We start from the raw sequence: 11,154 nt of genomic DNA on the forward strand, positions 1-11,154 counted from the left end.
CATGCAGTGTTGGAAGGTAGCTGGAGCATTACAGAGGCCGAAAGGCATTCGTCTGTAGGCAAAAGTTCCATAGGGGCATGTAAAGGTAGTTTTTTCTTGATCTTCGGGGTGAATAGGTATTTGGAAGAATCCAGAGTATCCATCTAGATAGCAGAAGTAAGAGTGTCTGGCTAGACGCTCCAACATCTGGTCTATAAATGGTAAAGGGAAATGATCCTTCCTAGTTGCTTTATTTAATTTTCTATAATCTATACACATCCGCCATCCTCCTTCTAAACGTTTTGCTACATGTTCGCCTCTATCGTTTTGCACGACTGTGATGCCTCCCTTTTTAGGTACTACATGCACAAGGCTCACCCACTTACTATCCGAGATCTGATAGATTATACCTGCCTCAAGTAACTTAAGAACTTCCTTCTTAACAACATCACTCATTATAGGGTTTATTCTTCTCTGATGCTCCCTAGAGGGTTTTGAATCTTCTTTGAGCGAAATCCGATGCATGCATACGGATGGGCTTATACCTTTCAGGTCAAAGATGTTATATCCTAAGGCTGAGGGATATCTTCGTAAAACGTCTAAAAGTTGGTTCGTCTCCTCATCGAGGAACTCATATCTCAGGTTCTTAGGTAGTTCCTTAAGTTCTAAGGTCGGTTTCTTAGGGCATGGTATAGGATCTGGGGTAAGGGATAAACATTCGTAAAGGTTATCATCGATGTAAGGTTCTTTAAAGTCATCATCTTCCTTTATGGGGGTTGATGGTAACTTGATTGTTTTTATAATTTCTTTTTGTTCTAATTCTCTAATACATTCATCAATGATATCTAAGGCATAACACGAGTCTCCCATCACAGGTGCCATAAGAAATTTTGAAAGTATAAATTGTATTTTCTCGTCACCTACCTCAAATGTCAACTTTCCTTTCTTGACATCTATTATGGCTCTTGCAGTCGATAAGAACGGTCTACCTAGAAGAATTGGTATATCATTGTCTTCTTTGATGTCCATGACGACAAAATCAGTAGGGATAAACAGCTGACCTATCCTAACAGGAACATCTTCTAAAATGCCTATCAAATATTTGACAGATCTATCGGCTAACTGAAGTGACATCTTAGTGGGCTGTAATTCTCCTAAATTTAATCTCTCACAAACTGCTAGAGGCATTAAGCTCACACTAGCTCCTAAGTCTAGAAAAGCTTTTTCGATGACATGATTACCCAAAAGGAAAGGAATGGAGAAATTTCCAGAATCTTTATCTTTCTTTGCTAATTTGTTCTTGGAAATAGCATTACATTCCAAAGGCTTCGGATCGTCAAGTCTACGTTTGTTGGTAAGGATGTCTTTCAGAAACTTTGCATAAGAAGGTATTTGGGTGATGGCTTCTGTGAAAGGGATTTCTACATGAAGTTTTTCTATAACTTCAATAAATATTTGATACTGTTTATTGATCTGGGTTTGTTTGAGTCTTTGCGGATATGGTATAGGTGGTTTATATGGCGGGGGTGGTACGTAAATTTTATCTTTAGGTTCTTCTCCTTTCTCTCGACCATCCTGGTTTTCAGATTCCTCTGGTTCCTTTACTTCGTCCGGGGGTTTGGTACATTCCTTAGAAGTTTCGGGTTCACTTAATCTTGGGTTTGGTGGCTCATCATAAGCGTTCCCACTTCGTAGGGTAATGGCATTGGCTTGTCCTCGCGGATTTTGTTGAGGTTGTCCAGGGAATTGTCCTCCAGGTGTAGTCTGAGGGGCTTGGTTTAAAGCTACCTGAGAGATCTGGGTTTCAAGCATCTTGGTATGAGTAACTATTTGGTCAACCTTGGTTCCTAACCGAGTAATCAATTCGTTAACATGAATGTTTTGGTTCATGAACTCCTTGTTTTGTTGGGTTTGAGCGGTGATAAAATTTTCCATAATTTTCTCAAGGCTCGGCTTTGGTGGTACAGGTTGCATAGGTTGATTTGATCTAGGGGCTTGATAACTAGGTCTCGGAGGTGCATTATTTTGAATAGGGTTATTGTTTTTATAGGAGAAGTTAGGGTGATTCCTCCATCCAGGGTTATAGGTATTCGAATATGGGTTCCCTTGGGTGTAGTTCACTTGCTCGGAGTGGGTTTCGTTTAATAGACTGCATTCTGCGGATTGGTGTCCTTGGGTACCACATATCTCACAACCCGACGAAACTGCGGCTATAGTATTCGGGTTTATGCACATATGCTCGACCTTAAGGGCTAATGCGTCCATTTTAGCTTGCATCATGTCTATAGAGCTTAGTTCATGCACTCCTCCTTGGGCTTCCTTCTTCTCAACTGTCGCTCGTTCGACTCCCCATGATTGATGGTTTTGAGCCATGTCTTCGATGAGGGCACTAGCTTCAGGGTAAGGTTTGTTCATCAGAGCACCGCATGCGGCAGCGTCGATGGTCATCTTTGTGTTATAATGAAGTCCATTATAGAAGGTTTGAATGATTAACCAATTTTCTAAACCATGATGTGGGCATGCTCGTAACAACTCTTTATATCTCTCCCAAGCTTCGAACAGCGATTCTCCATGGTTTTGGGTAAATCTAGTTATATGGTTTCGAAGAACGTCGGTCTTACTCGGGGGAAAATATCTAGCAAGAAAAACTCTTCTAAGGTTATCCCAAGTCGTAATGGAATTGGGTGGAAGGGAACCTAACCATGATAGGGCTTTATCTCTGAGGGAAAAAGGAAATAATCTTAAACGTATTGCCTCAGGAGAAGCTCCATTAGTTTTAAAAGTATCTGCTAATTGAAGAAATATTTTTAAATGTTGGTTAGGGTTCTCGGTAGCGAGACCCGCGAATTGTCTCTGTTGCACTAGTTGCAACAGGGATGGTTTAAGTTTAAAATTATTGACTGGGATGATTGGGTTTACTATACTAGAACTAGGTTCTTCATTAGATGGTTGAGAAAAGTCCTTAAGAGGTCTTTGGTTTTGATCTTCGGCCATAGCTCTCTTAATTCTATGAAAGAATAAACGTGCGCGAGCGTAACGTTCAGGTTCCGCCAGAGGGTTTACTAAACTTAAACTTCCGGTGCTGCGAGTTCTTCGCATCGACCGGCGGGAAATAACCTAAGTCTAAACGATATAACAACAGGAAAATAAAATTTGACGAATTTGGTCCCCGGCAACGGCGCCAAAAACTTGATGCATTATAAATCTTGATGTTCGCAAGTGTACGAACGCGTCAGAGTAATATAAAAGATTATCGAACCACAGAGACCAAGTATCAATCTATCGTTCTCTATTGTTATGGTGTTTATCAAAGGCAATTAAAATAGGTGTTTTTATAGTGTGCAATTGAAAAGTAAAGTTTTAAAATAAATTTAATTAATAAAGACAGGGTCGAATGTAATTCACATAATTAAATGATAATCCAAGTACTTGCTAATAGAACTACTTATGGGCAATGTTTCCTACTTTGAAAAGAACTAATTTAACAGGAACTGTCGCTTTCGCGTATTCAGAACCGAGTTGTACTCCCTAATCAAACCCTCTTATTGTCACTTATAAAAAGGCGCGCATTGCGTTAGAGTAGTAAACCTATTTTTAAGAAATATAGCATCTTGACTAAGTTGAAAAGTATTATAACCTGGATTTCTTAACCAAAAGAGGTTCTCACGAACCAGACTCTAAACTTATAAACGCGTCCGAAAATAGTTTCAAAATCTCTTTTCTTCTTGATGTTAAAAACTCCTAATGAACTAGACAAAGCGCTTTCGCTGTTTTTGAAATAGTTAAAAACAATTAAGTTTAAAAAGACGTTGGACGGCTTTCGATCTTACCCAACGGAATTGAAGTGCGGGAAAACTTAATTTGAAAGTTAAAATAACTCTTTAAGTGTTTCTACGAACAATTGTACGGATTACTGGTTTAATTACGATCCTTACATTCTAGCCTTATAAATTTAGCTAGACATGGTAAAGTAAAAGTGCATTAAAATAAATAAAAGTAGTGCGAGTGCGGAAAGTAAATAATTTAAAGCGAGTGCGGAAAATAAATGAAAGTAGTGCGAGTGCGGAAAATAAATAATTTAAAGCAAGTGCGGAAAATAAATAAAATTTAAAGCGAGTGCGGAAAATAAATAAAGTAAAAGCGAGTGCGGGAAATAAATAAAGTAAAGGCGAGTAATAAAAACCTGCTCCAATCGGAGGGCTGAGTAAATTGCAATGCGGAAAAGAAAATGGCGGCAGGATTAACTTCCTTCCAAAGTGCTCCAAACTCGAATACAGACTCTATCACAGACTCAATTACACAATTGTGGTAACACTCCAATGCGAAGCGATTACCACTTTATAAAACTGAATATATGCCTAAGTGAAACAAAGTTGCTTCTGATTTCGCCTTGTTCCAACGTTCGGATCTTCGTCTGCTCTAAGTTTGGGTGATTGTAAAACTGAATTCACGTTTCTATTTATAAGCAAATAAAAAAGGTGGAATTTACTTGGATGCCCTTCAACTTGAAAATAGAGGAAACCGTTTTCCTCTTGTGGCGCCCGCCACAAGCACAAAGTGGGGCGCCTTAGTGGAAGTGGTGGGAAAACGTGGGAGTTGATGGAAGTTTGAATTGGACACGTCATGGCTTGGTCTATGGCGCCCGCCATGGGGTAGGCCATAAGCACAAAATGCTGATTTTTAGGGTTTTTAGCCATTTTTCACTCCTTTTCTCGATCGGGGCTCCGATTAAAGTAAAAACCTGAAAACAAAGGAAAACATAGTAATAACACAACAAAATGACAATAAAACAACTAGAATGCTGTAGCACCTCAAATTTGCACCCTACCATTGTGTACATTCATTTCATATTAGGTCATAGCATTAACAATGTCCACTGCATAACATTGCATTGTCCATGTGCCCAAGTGCAAGCTCAGTTGATGAACTAGGTCAACTGATCAGGAGAATCAGTCAATCAAGCAAGCAAGTGCCATTGTCATTGAGACAAAGCCCTAGGGTTGATTTTTCAAGCTCATATGGTCCAAGGATCATTTTGAAGTGGTTTGGCCAAAGATTGGATGCTCAGAAGTCACTAGTCCTTGTTCAGTCAACCAGAAACCCTAGAAAGTCAACTGTGGTCAACTGTGCCCGATTTTATGGATTGGAAGGTGGGAAATGGTTTGAAAGACCTCATTCATGTCTATATAAGCCTCATTTGACATTCAAAGACCAAGGTTGAAGGAATTGAGCTCAGACATAAAGTTTCCAAAAATAGCAGATGACCTGTAATTTCAGCTGCCCAAAATGGAAATTTTTTCTCCTCAGAATAACTTCATCATACAAGCTTCAAATGGAATTTTGTCCAACATGGAAGTTGAAGATCTTGGTCTCACCATTCCAAAAAGTCCAAGAACTCAAAAATCCAATGTGTGGTTTGCAAAATATGGCTCAGTGAATTTCAGAAAAGACCCGTAATCAGGAGGCCATAACTACCACATGGTTGGTCCAAATTGCAAGTTCTTTATATGCACAAACTCCATTTGACATGTACTTCAAGGGTGCATCATTGGATTTTTCCAAAAGTGGCCAATGCAAAAAGTCACTTTTCAACTGGACTGTTAAATTGGATCAGGGGCAAAATTGTCCAAATGTCAAAATATTTGGAATTTTGAGATGAGACCTTTTGTAACACCTCAGGAATGGCATTTGGAGTGTGTTTGAATCCTCATTTCATGGCTAGGCCTCATAATTTGGGTTTTGACTTGAAAAGTGGAAATGTAAAATTGGACTCTTTTCTACCACATAGTGAAATTCAAGAATAGGCATCCAATTGAAGTGAAATTTGTTTCTACACATTGCACATGGTATTTTGGACTTGTTGGAACCAAAATTGAGCTGCTGTTTGGACTGATTTGAAGGAAGGGTATTTTTGGCCATTTTGAAGGAAAATGCAATTTGCTTAAAGTGCCAATTTGGTTAATCACTTGTTAATCATGGATTAGTGGCATGGTATAAAAGTCTAATTACTGCATAAACGTAACAGAATTTTCCATCACACAAATTTCAGATCAAAATCATCACTATTCTCCAAGATTTCTCAAGAATCCACAAAAACCAAAATTGATCAAACTTTCTCATTCTTTGATCAAATTGAGAGATTCTTCTTGCAGTGATCTTGTGTTGTTGAATACTCCATCTGTTTGTGCAAGGTAACATCCATAGCCGCGCCAAAATCCACTGTTGCAAAGAGCTCCATCCATGGTGATTGATGCATTCGAGAGCTAGAAGCACAATTGAGCGAAACTGAGCATCACGTCATCTTTACTATAGCTGGTACCGTCGCTGTTTTGCCATTTCGCACGCGGATCCGTCCAGAATCATTGCTGCCATAACAGGTTAGCTTGAAATTCGATCTCAACCTTTCAATGAATTATTGTGTGCGTGAGAAAGAGCATGTCGCGTAGGTTATCAGGATGGTTTCAGAATTGTAAATGGTTGAGCGTAGGCGTAGAAATCTTGACTCGAAGTTAGAATCCAAAACCCTAAGTTCATAGATTCGTTCGATTTAGGAATGTTTAGGATGATTTGATAGCATATTCATGTTCTCCTTGATCATACGGTTCGAATGGTGGTAGTCTCGTGCGTTTTGGTTAGGATTCGTGATTTTGATGTTCTTGGACCATTGATGGAATTCTGGGAATTGTTCATGTTGAAGACGAAGGAAATAGTGCGCTAGATCCACATTTCAGTTTGAAAATTCAAACTGGGAGTTTCCCTCCCCCGCGCCCATAATTACACTTCTGCCACTATAATTTAGTTAATTTTTATTCAATTAATTCTAAAAAATGTTAAAAAATACATAACACCTTAGAAAAATCATAGAAAATTACAGAAAAATCACAAAAATATGGAAATAATTTTGTTGACTTGGTGTTCGACTGTAGATGATTTTTGACCTATTGGTCAAAGTTGTGCTTGGACTTTTTTGCATTTGACCTAGGTTTTATTCCACATGTGTACATTTTGATACCTTTGAATGATTTGATCATGAAATCCTCATATTGTAATATAAATGGCTGAAAACTTTTGTGTTGAATCTTGACTGGCTGAGGTTTTTTTCCATGTAAATATCTTGAATTTATGATACTTGATCATTGAGTTACAATTTTTCAAACTTAGGTGTGACAATTGGTGTCACACCTCTTGATGCCAATTTGTTGGATTTTTTAGCATGACCTATCCTTGTTAGAATTGATTGAAATTTGGTATGGATGTTCATTAACATGTTAGGTTCCTTTGTGAATTTTTGTGGAATTGTTCATTGTGTTTTCTAATTGATCATGATTTTTCATTTCTGATGATTGAATTTGCAAGCTTGTGTGACATAGGTTGGTAGATTCATTGTGAAATGCTCATATGGTACTGTATATTCATGAAATTTGATATGCTTGTAATAGACACATGTTAGGACCTCCCTGTTTTGGTCTCATCCATTTCTTTGTTGTTTGCATTGAATTATGAATTTTTGAAGTGGAAGTATGTGTTGATGTTGTGATTTGGAGCCTATAATTGTGTCTGTTTTTGTTGATTTTCATTGACATGGTTCCATTTGCCCAATTAAGCTGAAATTTGGTGTGCCATACCTGGATTAGGTCCTGTTTAGATGTAAATTGTTTGAGAATTTTCGGGATTGTGTTGATGTGGATTTGAATGCAATAATTCTGTTTGTAGGCTTAGGGCTTCCTTTGAACTAGTTTGCCTTATTTTGTGCATAGAATGAGCATGATGAATGATATGACCATGAAATTTGGTAGAATAGTTCCTGACATGTGTAGCTTTCATTTGGCTTTGGTCCCATCCATTTCCCATTAAATGTCACTGTTTACCATTGGATTGAAGTTGATGTATATTTTGTAACCTCATTTGATTGTGTTTTTGCATGCTTAGACATGTTGAATTAATTCCCATAGTTCCACTAATCCAAATTGCTTGAAATTTGACATGTAGCTTGTTGAATGTCCTCTGTTTAGGATATAATTTTTGTGGAATTTACTGTGTTGTTTTGATATTTTTTTGGATGTAATCATTCTGGTTGTCCATATGTGATTCAACATTGCTCACTTTGCCTTACATGGTGCATAAATTGAAATGTGTGCATAGTTTGGATATGGGACCAATGGGGATCCCTTTGTTATTGATATTATTTGACTTTGATCATGAATTGGTTGCTGTTTTAAGATTTTTCCATCTTTTTGACCCTAGGCTAGTCCTAGTGGTCTTGTCACTTACAGTTGAACTTGTTTTTGGCTTTTCAGGTTAAGGAGTTAATGATTAAAGGAATTGTTTCACATTTGGGATTATTTTACTTGACCTATAAACTAATGTGTTTGTTTTGTAGGATGTTTGAGCCTTGAGCTTTGTGCTATGCACACCATTGTTTGATTATGATTGAACACTGTTGATCATTATATTGTTGTCTGTTTGTGAAAGTAGATGCTGATTCTGTTTGACTTTTGTACAGGTACACTTAGTTGCTCAGTTCTCTTAAGAACTTGCATTGCTTTGCTTATAAGCAATTGGCATTGAGGTATAGAACTTTCTTCTTCATGTAGTCTGGAGACCCGGCTGTTACCGGGCTGGGCAAACTGTCTGAAGTCCTCCTTAAGAGGCAATGCTTGTGTATGTTTATATTTGTCCTAAGCAGGGAAAACCCTCATTTGAGGCAATTGGTGGAAGGTAGGGATAAGCAATCTATCCCCCACTATTCAGTGAGTCTTCTCCTTGCTCCCATTACATGGTTGTAGCATTGAGATCCAAGCCCAAGATCTTGTACATTGTACAGTCGAGTCTATGTCCTGAGCGTAGAAGGGTCCCCCCATTCTGGACCCACGCTCCCTTGTCTGATGCTCTCTCTGACTTGAGATAGAAGCAATGAGGCACACCCCTCATCACCTTTCATCTAGCTTCACCTTAGCCCCTCAATGGCAAGGTTAAGAGCTAACCTGACCCCGATACAGAGGCTTGTTTGTTGAGGTTGATATGACCCCTCGACTAAAGCCTAGCCTTGATGTCTGAGCCCCTTGTTGGTGTGTTTATTTCATGCTGTATATGTTTGTGTGGTGTGATTGTATCCCATAGGTTTGCTAGACTCCGCGTAGTCTCGTTTGCATGTCAATTAAGGTAGCACGGTTCCTTCGTATAGGACTTCCTTTCTTGCTTGAGCTTTCCTAAAACACAAACAAACATTATCCCCTCTTAAGGATACGTCAACTCCTTCTACTACAGGTGAGTAAGTCTCCAAAGGTCGAGCATCAGGTAGATTGCGTAGTGACGTCGTCCATCTAAAAAACACAAACCAACAGGAATAGTTTAGCCGAACTACGGCAACTCTGATTCTCATGTCCAGGTGAGATACGTAGGCACGAGATGCGATGTCTTGTCGAGTTTGACTAACGACTAACACTAATGCTTTTCTCTCGCCCTCGTTGCGATTGAGATCTCCCCTTTCTCTTGCCCTGGTTGCAATCGAGACCCTTCTTCTTGTTGCGTGCTTGGAAGCTGATGTAAGTCCATCGAGTGGCGTTCGGGTTCCAGTGTGTGTGTTTTGGTTCGGATGCTGATGTAAGCCCAGTGATTGGCATTCAGGCTCCACGTTTGCCCTTTTGCGTGTGTTTTGGTTCGGATGCCGATGTAATTCCATTGAGTGGTAGTCGGGCTCCATGTTTGCCACCCTTGTGTGTTTGATTGTTTAGTCGTTTAGCGGGTGTTAGCCGAGCTACGGATGCTCTGATTCTCCTTCGTCCAAAGGAGATACGTATGCATAGGATGCGATATCCTAGCGAGCATGTGTCGCTTCCCCAGTCCGAACTACTTAGACTCTGATGTCTATGCTTGATAGACTAAGTAGGCCCAGGATGCGATATCCTGCCGAGTCAGTCTTGTCTGTTTTCTTGTGTCTCTTTCAGCCTGTATAGATGTTTATTTGAGCAGTGTTTTAGCAACCATTTTCCTTCCTATTGTGCGTGGATCCCGTCGAGTACGACGGATGCGTAGGGGTGCTAATACCTTCCCTTCGCATAACCGACTCCCGATCCCATTCTCTTTGGTCGCGAGACCATGTCTTTTCCAGGTTTACTCTGAGCGTTTCCTTTCCCTCTTTTGGGATAAATAACGCACGGTGGCGGCTCTGTTGTCCTTGTTTTCCCGCCGGTTTTTCGCGTAATGCGACAGCTGGCGACTCCACTGGGGACAACTGAAGTTGACCTGTGCTGGTCCATCTTCCCTAAGCGAGTCTCTCCTAGCGCTCTCTAGGTTAGGGCTTTGGTTGCTTTTTGCTGTGTTATTTATCGCATTCATTGTTTATTGTTTGCATTAATGTTTGCATTCATTCATATTAATCTGCTGTGCTGGCTGTGTTTCTCTATTGGGGTGGGAGTTACTCGAGGTAAAAGGCCCAATACCCAGGCTATGAGTGAAATCTAGGAAACCTAGGAATAGAGTGATTCATGGGAAGCGGGTGGTATGGCGCCACTTAGCGGAACATTGATATCACGAGCAGTTCAGACCCTGGTGGGATATTATCGGTGCATACATCGGGTGTGCACAGGATGATATTCTGCGAAAGGTTATTTATGCTGCGTTTCTCTCGACCTTACCCTGGCCTAGATGACACCCGTGAGTGGGAGGGAATGATTATTACAGGTACTGTTGCTGACTGGTTGGTGATTTGTTGGTGACTCTTGGTACTGATGGTGACTGTGAATCATGGACATTTATTTCTGGGACGCCGGAGTTCTGTCCGTGGTTTATCAGCGGGTTCCGTTTATTTCGGATCCCCGAGTTGAGTTGAGAGTACTTGTTCAGAGGATCCGTTTGTCATCCGGTCAGTGGATGTTCCTGTGATGGTAATGATGTAATCTCCAGTTCCGTTTATTTCGGAACTCCCCAAGTCGGATTTATGGCGACTCCGTTGACTGTGACTGGTTCAGAGAATGGGTCTTCAGATGACTAGATGGCACAGCGACCTGCATTCATGCATTTGCATCGGTCTCATTTCGCATTCATCTGCATTCCAACTCATGTCTGTCCGTACTCAGGGTCCATTATTTTTAACAGAGACTCAGGTTGAGAGACACCAGATGTCAGAATGTTGTTGATAAAATTTTATCTGTCTCGATGAAACCGGAATCCAAG

General features: G+C 40.0%; 1 non-coding gene across 1 annotated transcript; it reads left to right on the top strand.

The window, feature by feature from the left end:
- The first annotated feature begins 2,482 nt into the window (after positions 1–2,482).
- Positions 2,483–2,589, top strand: LOC127133133 (small nucleolar RNA R71). The gene has a single exon (XR_007807126.1). It is a non-coding gene; the product is annotated as a small nucleolar RNA R71 (small nucleolar RNA).
- The last annotated feature ends 8,565 nt before the right edge of the window (positions 2,590–11,154 follow it).

Source organism: Lathyrus oleraceus, chromosome 3 (assembly GCF_024323335.1).
Source record: "Lathyrus oleraceus cultivar Zhongwan6 chromosome 3, CAAS_Psat_ZW6_1.0, whole genome shotgun sequence".
Classification (NCBI taxonomy): Eukaryota; Viridiplantae; Streptophyta; class Magnoliopsida; order Fabales; family Fabaceae; genus Lathyrus; species Lathyrus oleraceus.